Below are 9,287 nucleotides of genomic sequence, written 5' to 3' on the forward strand. Positions count from 1 at the left end.
TGTCATGGAGTTTCTCTATCCAAGTCTATGTGTCCCAAGACTGATGAAGAGATAGAGAATATGACACATGTACCATATGCGTCAGCTATAGGTAGTATCATGTATGGGATGATATCTACCAGACCGGATGTAGCATTTGCTCTGAGTGTCACGAGCAGATATCAGTCTAATCCTGGTCAAATGCATTGGAAAGCCGTGAAGGACATTCTTAAGTACTTGCGAAGGACTAAGAATATGTTCATGGTTTATGGAGGACGAGAACTCAAATTGGAAGGCTATACCGACTCTAGCTTCCAAAGTGATGTGGATGACTCGAAGTCAACCTCTGGATTTGTGTTCATGCTCAATGGCGGTGCTGTCTCTTGGAAGAGTTCCAAGCAGGACACCACAGCGGATTCCACCACTGAGGCTGAATACATTGCAGCATCAGCTGCTGCTAAAGAGGCCGTTTGGATGAGGAATTTCGTCCAAGAGTTGGGCGTCATTCCTGAATTTGTTGGTCCAGTCCCGGTGTACTGCGACAACACGGGTGCCGTTGCTCAAGCAAAGGAACCAAGGTCTCATCAAAGATCCAAACACGTACTGAGGAAATACCACATAATCCGGGAGATTGTGGAAAGAGGAGACATCATTGTCGAACGAGTGGCCTCTGCAGACAATATCGCTGATCCGCTTACTAAGCCCTTGCCAGGACCATTGTTTGACAAACATCGCGAAGCAATGGGTCTACGTAGTATGACTAGTTGGCTATAGGGCAAGTGGGAGATTGTAAGAGTGGGTGCCCAGTGAGCCAACTGTGTGGCTATGGGCTTTGATGACTCTTTGTATGAACAATCTTTTGTTTAATATTATTTACACTTTTATGGCAATGACTTTATATTACTTCATATTGTTATATTGTGATATACTATTGTTGTTTTGATAAAGACCTTGAATATACTATAGTGTATGTAAGATGTGGTAGAACATGGAGATGTCTATCATGAAATACATCTTATAGTCACTGTATGTTCTAAAACCGTTCCTAGTCGATTGAGCCGTCCGATAATAAGGATAAGGATCGCTCGAGTTTGAGACTAGCATTTGCGATGCGGAGTACCACGTTTCATTGGTAGGGAACATGGAGATGTTCGAAGCATGCAAATGGATATTCATAGGATGAATAATCGAACTACCCTATCCGGACTTTCCAAGTGGTTATCACTTATCGAGTGGATTAAGTCCGCGGTTTTGGTTGTACACCATTAGTCCTTACGACTTGAAACATCATGGAGACTCTATATGCTAGTGCTGTGCTTTGACTCGTTTACCGACTCTATGGGGGTCATCAGGTGTCGAGATTGGGTACAGTTACGACACATATAGGAGTCAATGCATTGTTGTCAAGGATTCACCAAATACTTGCGAGTGTGGATATCCTATGCGATCTGAGGAGATATTAGTGTGACAAATCTCTGGCCAGAGTACTTGATGTGATTTAAGAAATGGTTTCTTAGTAGCACATGCGATGTCACTAATTTGATCTTCAAGATGTATTGCATAGTTATCGAATCTTGAGCGACTCTCGATATACCAATGGTTGTTGATTCGATCGGGATATTTGGATGAAGGGACCGTACTGTACGCTAACCAAAATCTACTGGTTCTTGTAGGCACTATCAGTGATACCTAGGGAATCATGGGGCGATGTTGCTAGGCGCTTTACCATGATTCGTTGGGCAAGTCGGAAAGTGTTGTTCCGAGTCACAAGGAGTTGTGAGCCCACGGCTAGCTGTATCCCTGAACCATTGAGGGTCACACAGAGTAATGGAGTTTTAATCCCCGTTGAGATAGTTAAATTTAAAGAGTTAAATTTAATGAACTAAGGAGTTGGACTTCTTAAATAAGAGTAAGGGAGTAGGATTTCCTAAAATGACATAGGGATGGACATTTTTGGAAACCACTGAATTCGGATTCAGGAAAATTTATTTTGACTTTAAAATGTGCAGAAATGGTTTCTGTGCACATTGGTGAAATCAGTTCATCAATCGGAGTCACGATGAATTTTATATTAATTTCTGAACGAGTGGGCTTTGCTTGTCGGGCCCCAGCTTATGACTAATGGGCCCTAAGGTGTTAGTGGCCTGCATTATAAATAAGTTATTTCAGTACAGAAATTACACACGATAGGTCATAATTTTGAGACAGGATTTTCGAAACCCTAGCCCCTCTCAAAAACGTTTTCGGCCGCCTCTCCCTCCCTCTGCCCGAGAAAATTCCGGTCTGTGATTTTGAATCGCAGTAAGGAATAACGAATCAAATTCGTGTATTCTCTTCGCAGAAAACTTCTGATAGATTTTCTAGTGCAATCTATCAGAGGGATTAAACCTCTGTTCGTGGACCTGATTGAAGGCGTTCATCGGTTCCAGGGAGAGACAACAAGAGCAGAATTGTTCTGTTGGTGTCCATTAATCTCGTTGCGAGATTTGAGGTAAAATTTATTTAACTGTTATTTAAATTTTACACACACAATAATTTAATCGTTGAACGGTTGATACCCACACTATGGAATTGTTCCATAACAAAATTTTTAAACTTCCGCTGCACCGGGTATCAATCGTGATTGATCAGAGAGCCGCGTTTTCCAACAACAATCAGACGCTAATATTCCAAACAGATGACGGCGCGGGCGCGCAGAGAACAAGGCGGGCGCGCCTCCATTTCGCAAAACAAACTTTTGAGTATTCTTCAATGGCGCGGGCGCGCCTAAGGTCAGCGCGGGCGTGCCTCCAGCTCGACTTTTCTTCTTGCATTCTTCAATAACAGCGCGGGCGCGCCTATGAATGGGGCGGGCACCCCTTTGGCTCAAACTCAGCCTTTTTCTTCTCTTTTCCAACTCTCGAATTTCCTTGTAAACTTCCATCTTTTAAGCTTATTTCCACTTGAACACATCGAAGTCCATAACTTCCTACAAACACAAAAACAACAAAAATTTCACGCAATATCTACCAATAAACCAAAAGTCAAGTAAAACCATATACAAATTAAGTGCACAAAATGCACTTATCAAAAATAATGTTAGCACTTCCATTGCTCCATAGTTCCATCCATGCATCCGCTAAAACACACAATCTAACCAACAAACCAGGAAACAAATTATGCAGACACAAAATATGAAATAAGAACAAAACACATAATTAAAACACATAGACAAATGCAAAATAACAACAAAATAACATTAAAATATGCAGCAAAAGCACAACTATCAAATTCCCCCACACTTACTCCTTACTCGCCCTCGAGTAAGTCATGCAAAAACAGAATGAAATAGAACAAACACATAAGCAAGGATGAATCAAGCAAACATAGCCTCAGATAAGTTTTCCACAAAAACAAATACACAAGTACTCTTGATTATCAACGATACACCTTAAGTCAAATGCGAACGTGTGTGTGACATGTTACCCAAGTTACATGCAACTTAAAAAGATAAAGCTTCAAGACTGTTCGACAACCTAAAAACAATTCGGTGCAAGTCTCACAATCAAGAACTCTCCTCTCAACAATCCATCAACAAAACACAAACTCTCTTAAGCAGATTACGCACCAATTTTTGATTTCTTTTATAGTCCCAATAATTACCCGCATACTTAGCTATGAAAGAGTAAATAGAATTTCATTCACCTTCCAAGCCCGGATGGAACTGATATCTTACGGAATTTTTTTTCAAGGTGTAACCCCATTTTATCCGCAAACTTAGCCACAAACAAGACGAATAGGATTTCAAACATCTCGCTCGCACCCAGATGGAGTCAATTTCTCATAAACAAGCTATAAAGGTTTGTTATTTAAAAGTAACCAAGAGAGTAAATGCTATATCAACAAGATCATCGAGACTCAAGAACTATCAAGTTCCACAAACACCTATTGTCGTGCAATGGTTCAACATACATCCACAAATCTAATACATCACTACACTTCACTGGTTAACCAAGCGTTCTTGGAATATTCAACAATAAACCTACGGTTTCTCAAATCTAATCAAGAGTAAAAATTCTGTCACCAAAAAATCCAATTTTTAACTTCATCATCATAGGCTAACAATCTTCATCCTCAACTCATGCATTTAAACAAACATGAACAACGACACAAAAAATACCAAACGAAATGCAACAACACAACAAAAAAAAATTCAATGGCATGAATAATGCACCCCCCACACTTAAATGAAGCATTACCCTCAATGCATCAAGACACAAAACACAACAAAGAACTGAAACACAATGCAATGCAATAATGTAAAACAAAACTCCCCTGGTCTAGTGGTCGGTGACATCTTCCTCGTCAATCTCGGGTGGAGGAACAGGGGTGGCATATTGAAATGGGAAGGGTGACAGATAGGGCAAAGCAGCTGGAACGGCGGTCGGATGAAGGCCGAGATGCAATGTGATGTTCCGCAGAAGAGCATCCATAGATTGAGAGTTGTGAGCCGCCACAGTGTTGTAGGCATCTTGGTGATGGGCGTAGGCGGTGAGCTAACAAATAGAATCGGCTAGGGAGAGACGAGGAGGCTGAGGTGGACGTTGCGGGTTAGGGATCGGAACAAAGCGATTATCCACCAAAATGTGACGTCTCCGATATGCTCTTTTGGCGTCGATAGCGGCCTTGTCTATTGGTCTCTTAGGCTGCAACCATTCTTCGTGGGTACGAACGAAAACCCCGGCGCGGATGCAAAAAGCAGTGATAATCATCGGGAAGTAAAGACCCACGGTGGTGGAAGCAATTGACCGACGGATCTCGCTATGTACTATGCGTCCCACATTAACTGGCCAACCCATATCGAGAGCATAAAGGAGGAGAGCATGCTCAAGGCTGACTTCACTAGAATGCAATATCGGAATCAGACACCGAGTCAAAAAAGCATACTATGTGGCCGGAATCATGCACAAATAGCATTCCTTAAAATTTAATGAATAAATAGGGTCAACCCACGCAGCTCCAGGATAGGCCAATTGGCCAAGCGACTCTTCCAAATCCGGGTTGAGTTTTATGCTTTGATATAGAGAATCATCGAACTCCAGTGTTTCAAGCAAGGAATTCAACTCCTGGGAAGTAAAAGAAACCAATTTCCCCTTGACAAACGCCTTACTATCTGTCCTCTCTGCTACATTAGCATAAAATTCATGGACAATGGGTACGACAGCGGGAGGAGGTTGCTTGCAAAATTTTGCCCAACCACATTCTTGAATGAATCGAAAGACTTCACTATCACCAAATTCCAATTCTAATCCACACTCAGGTATGGGAGAGCCATTTACCTTAGCGTGATAGTAGCGATCACGAGCCACTTGATTGACAAAGTGCCCGATGAGGTTAGAGGAAAAATGAGCCGCGGCTGCGCCTTGAGAAGATGACTCACCTGTAATGCGAACTCATTTAGGCCCCATGATATTCCAAAAGAAGACACAAATTGTAGTAGGGTAATTCGTCGAACACTTGGCGGCGAACAAAAATTCCGGTGGATTTCGAGAATTGTGGCGGCCGATCAGAGGAGATGAAAGCCGACGGAGGTGAACAACTGTTGATGATGATCGGAGGCTGTGGAAAAAACACTAGAAAATTCAGCGGTAGCGGATGCGATGATGTGCGGCATTTGGTGAGTCGGTGACAGACGGCCAGAGAAGGAGACCGGAAAGTGGATAAGATTCCCGGAAATGATGAGCGGAGCGTAATATTGATGCAATATCAATGTCCTTGCGAGATAAGATAAAGGGGATGAGAGAAATTTTAGGAAAGGGTTTGGGGATTTAGGGATTGGAGAGAATATAAGAGAGAATGAGAGAAGGGAGAGGGGGAATCGCGATTTAAGTCGCGTAGAAAAGGGCTCGCTTGATCGGTAAGATGTGACCGATCAAGCGAGCAAAAATAACCAAACTCACTGTCCGCAATAAAAGTGCTCTCACTCGATCGGTAAGATGTGACCGATTGAGCGAGAAAAAATCCTAAACCTACTGCCTCACTTTTAAAAACACGCTCGCTCGATCGGTAAGATGTAACCGATCGAGCAGCCAAAAAATACGAAACTTGCTGCCTATGCAAAATAAACATCTCGCTCGATCGGTGAAGATTGACCGATCGAGCGGGCCTAAAATAATTTCAAAATATGTTTTGATTTTTCTAATTTAATGAAAAACAAGCAAATTCAAACAAGAAAAATAACAATTACTAGAAAAATAAAAACAAGGGAAATGAAACAAAAAACACTAGGTTGCCTCCCAGTCAGCGCTAAATTTGCAGTCAGTCTATAGCTCGACTGCATGCTACGATTCTCTCGACATTTGGCGGAGCATCTAGAGTGAGATCATGCTCGTTCCCTCCTACATTCTCTTGGACTCCTTCATAGTAGTGTTTAAGTCGGTGACCATTCACCTTGAATGTTTTGGATGTGTCAAAGCTCTGAATTTCTACTGCACCATGGGAAAAGACATTAGTGACAACAAACAGACCATTCCAACGTGAACGCAACTTACCTGAAAAGAACCGAAGTCGTGAGTGATAGAGCAAAACTTTCTGACCGACTTTGAATTCCCGTCTAGAAATCATCTTGTCGTGGAAGGCCTTTGTCTTGTCTTTGTAAATCTTTGAACTGGCATAGGCATCATTGCGTATCTCCTCTAATTCTTGTAACTGCAACTTCCGATGCTCGCCACTATCATCCATCTGCATGTTAAAGTTTTTGATAGCCCAATAGCTCTATACTCCAATTCTTCGGGCAGATGGCATGGTTTTCCAAATATCAGCCGATATGGGGACATTCCAATTGGCGTCTTGAATGTGGTTCGGTAAGCCCACAAAGCGTCATCCAAGCGCAAGCTCCAGTCCTTTCTTGTAGGATTCACGGTCTTTTTTAAGATGAACTTGATCTCTCTGTTCGAAACCTCAGCTTGACCATTGGATTGTGGATGGTATGAAGTGGAGATCCTGTGCGTCACAAGGTACTTTTTTAGCAAACTCGCCACAGTTTGGTTGCAGAAGTGCGTTCCTCTATCACTGACATCACTCGTGGAATCCCAAACCTAGAGAAAAGATTGTGCTTGATAAACTCTGCAACAAATTTAGTATCATCAGTACGGGTGGCCTTTGCTTCCACCCATTTCAAGACATAGTCCACAGCAAGTAATATATATATATATCCATACGAACTTGGAAAAGGTCCCATGATGTCGATGCCCCAAACATCAAAGATTTCACAAACTAAAATAGGTTGCTGGGGCATCTCCTTGCGCTGTGATATATTACCTGTCTTCTGGCATTGAGCGCATGACTTACAAAAAACATAAGCGTCTCGAAATAAGGATGGCCAGAAAAATCCGCAGTCCAGCACCTTTCTCGCTGTCATTTTTGCTCCAAAATGGCCGCCACACGCATAAGAATGACAAAACGTGAGAATAGGGATTACCTCGCTTGAAGGTACACATCTTCGTATGACTTGATCGGCGCAGTGTTTCCACAAGTATGGATTATCCCACAAATAATACTTAGCATTGCTTCTCACTTTGTCTCCTTTTGCGCCTTTGAAAATTTAGAAGGAAACCCTTTAGTAACAAAAATAATTGACAATATTTTGGTACCAGGGTAATTCTGCGCTTGCTGAAAATAGTTGCTCATTAGGGAATTCTTCACGCAAGCTCAGCTCCTCGTCGATATGAAATAGATGGCTCAAGTGGTCTGTGACTCGTTTCTCTGTTCCTCTTTTGTCCTTGATCTCCACATCGAATTCGCTCAAAAGCAGTATCCATCTTATTAGCCTTGGTTTTTCCTCCTTCTTCTCCATCAGAAAACGAAGAGCTGCATGATCATAATAAACAATAACCTTAGCACCAAGTAAATAAGATCGGAATTTTTCTAAGGCAAAAACTACAGCCAGGAGCTCCTTTTCAGTGGAGGAATAGTTCCGTTGGGTATCGTTTAGGATACGCGAAGCGTAGTAGATAGCATGCGATGCTTTCCCAACTTTTTGGCCCAAAATCGCGCCCACAGCATAGTCGCTCGCTCACACATGATCTCAAATGGTTTACTCCAGTCCGGTGGTTGGATTACTGGTGCAGATGTCAATGAGTCTTTGAGTTTGTCAAAAGACTTTTTGCATGCTTCATCAAAGTCAAACGGAACATCTTTTTGCAACAGTTTGCACATGGGAGATGCGATCTTTACAAAGTCCTAAATGTATCTCCTGTAAAAACCTGCATGGCCAAGAAAACAACGCACTTCCCGCACATATGTGGGGTAAGGGAGAGACTGAATAATATCAATTTTAGCTTTTTCTACCTCTATTCCCTTAGATGAGATGACATAACCCAACACAACACCTTGTCCAACCATAAAATGACACTTTTCAGAATTTAGGACTAGGTTGGTTTCGACGCACCTCTTAAGGACAAGAGCAAGGTTAGATAGACAATTTTTTAATGAATCACCATAGACAGTGAAATCATCCATAAAGACTTCTAAGATATGGTCAATGAAATCAGAAAAAATACTAACCATACACCGTTGGAATATGGCCGGTGCATTGAAAAGTGTTGGAACACGTTTTCAGATCATAGATCTGATAACCGATGCAGCGGAAATTTAAAAAAAAAATTTATATGGAACGATTCCATATCATGGGTATCAAATCCTAACGATTAAATTATGCAAGTAAAATAATAATAACAATTAATATTTTACCTCTTCAAGCTATGGCTTGATTATGGACTCCAACAGATTAAATCTGCTCTTGTTGTAAATCCCAGGAACTGATGACTTGCTCGATCAACTCCTGAAGTAGGTCCACGAACAGAAAACTGAAACTCTCTAATTGATTGTACTAGAAATAAATCAGATGTTTATCGAAGAGATTAAACAGATTTGATCTGTCAATTCAGAATGTAATTTTTCATAAAAATCACAGACTGAATTCTCTCAAAAAGGAGAAGAGATTTCGAAAATTCTCTTGAGACACTCTCTCAAATTTTTGAAAATTCCTTTTAATATTTAGATGTGATTTTCGAAAATTGCAAGATGTAATCCATTATTATTTTCGAAAACTACATATACATATATAATTTCTAGACTAGATTAAGTTATAAGTCTATTAGGACACTAACTCCTTAGGGCCCATAATCCATAACTTAAGCCCAACAAGCAAAGCCTGTTATTATAGAAATTAATATAAAATTTATCATGACTCCAATTGATAAACTGATTTCACCAATGTGCAAAGAAACCATTTCTGCACCTTTTAAAGTCAAGATAATTTTTCTAAA

This window comes from Henckelia pumila, chromosome 4 (assembly GCF_033568475.1).
Source record: "Henckelia pumila isolate YLH828 chromosome 4, ASM3356847v2, whole genome shotgun sequence".
NCBI lineage: Eukaryota > Viridiplantae > Streptophyta > Magnoliopsida > Lamiales > Gesneriaceae > Henckelia > Henckelia pumila.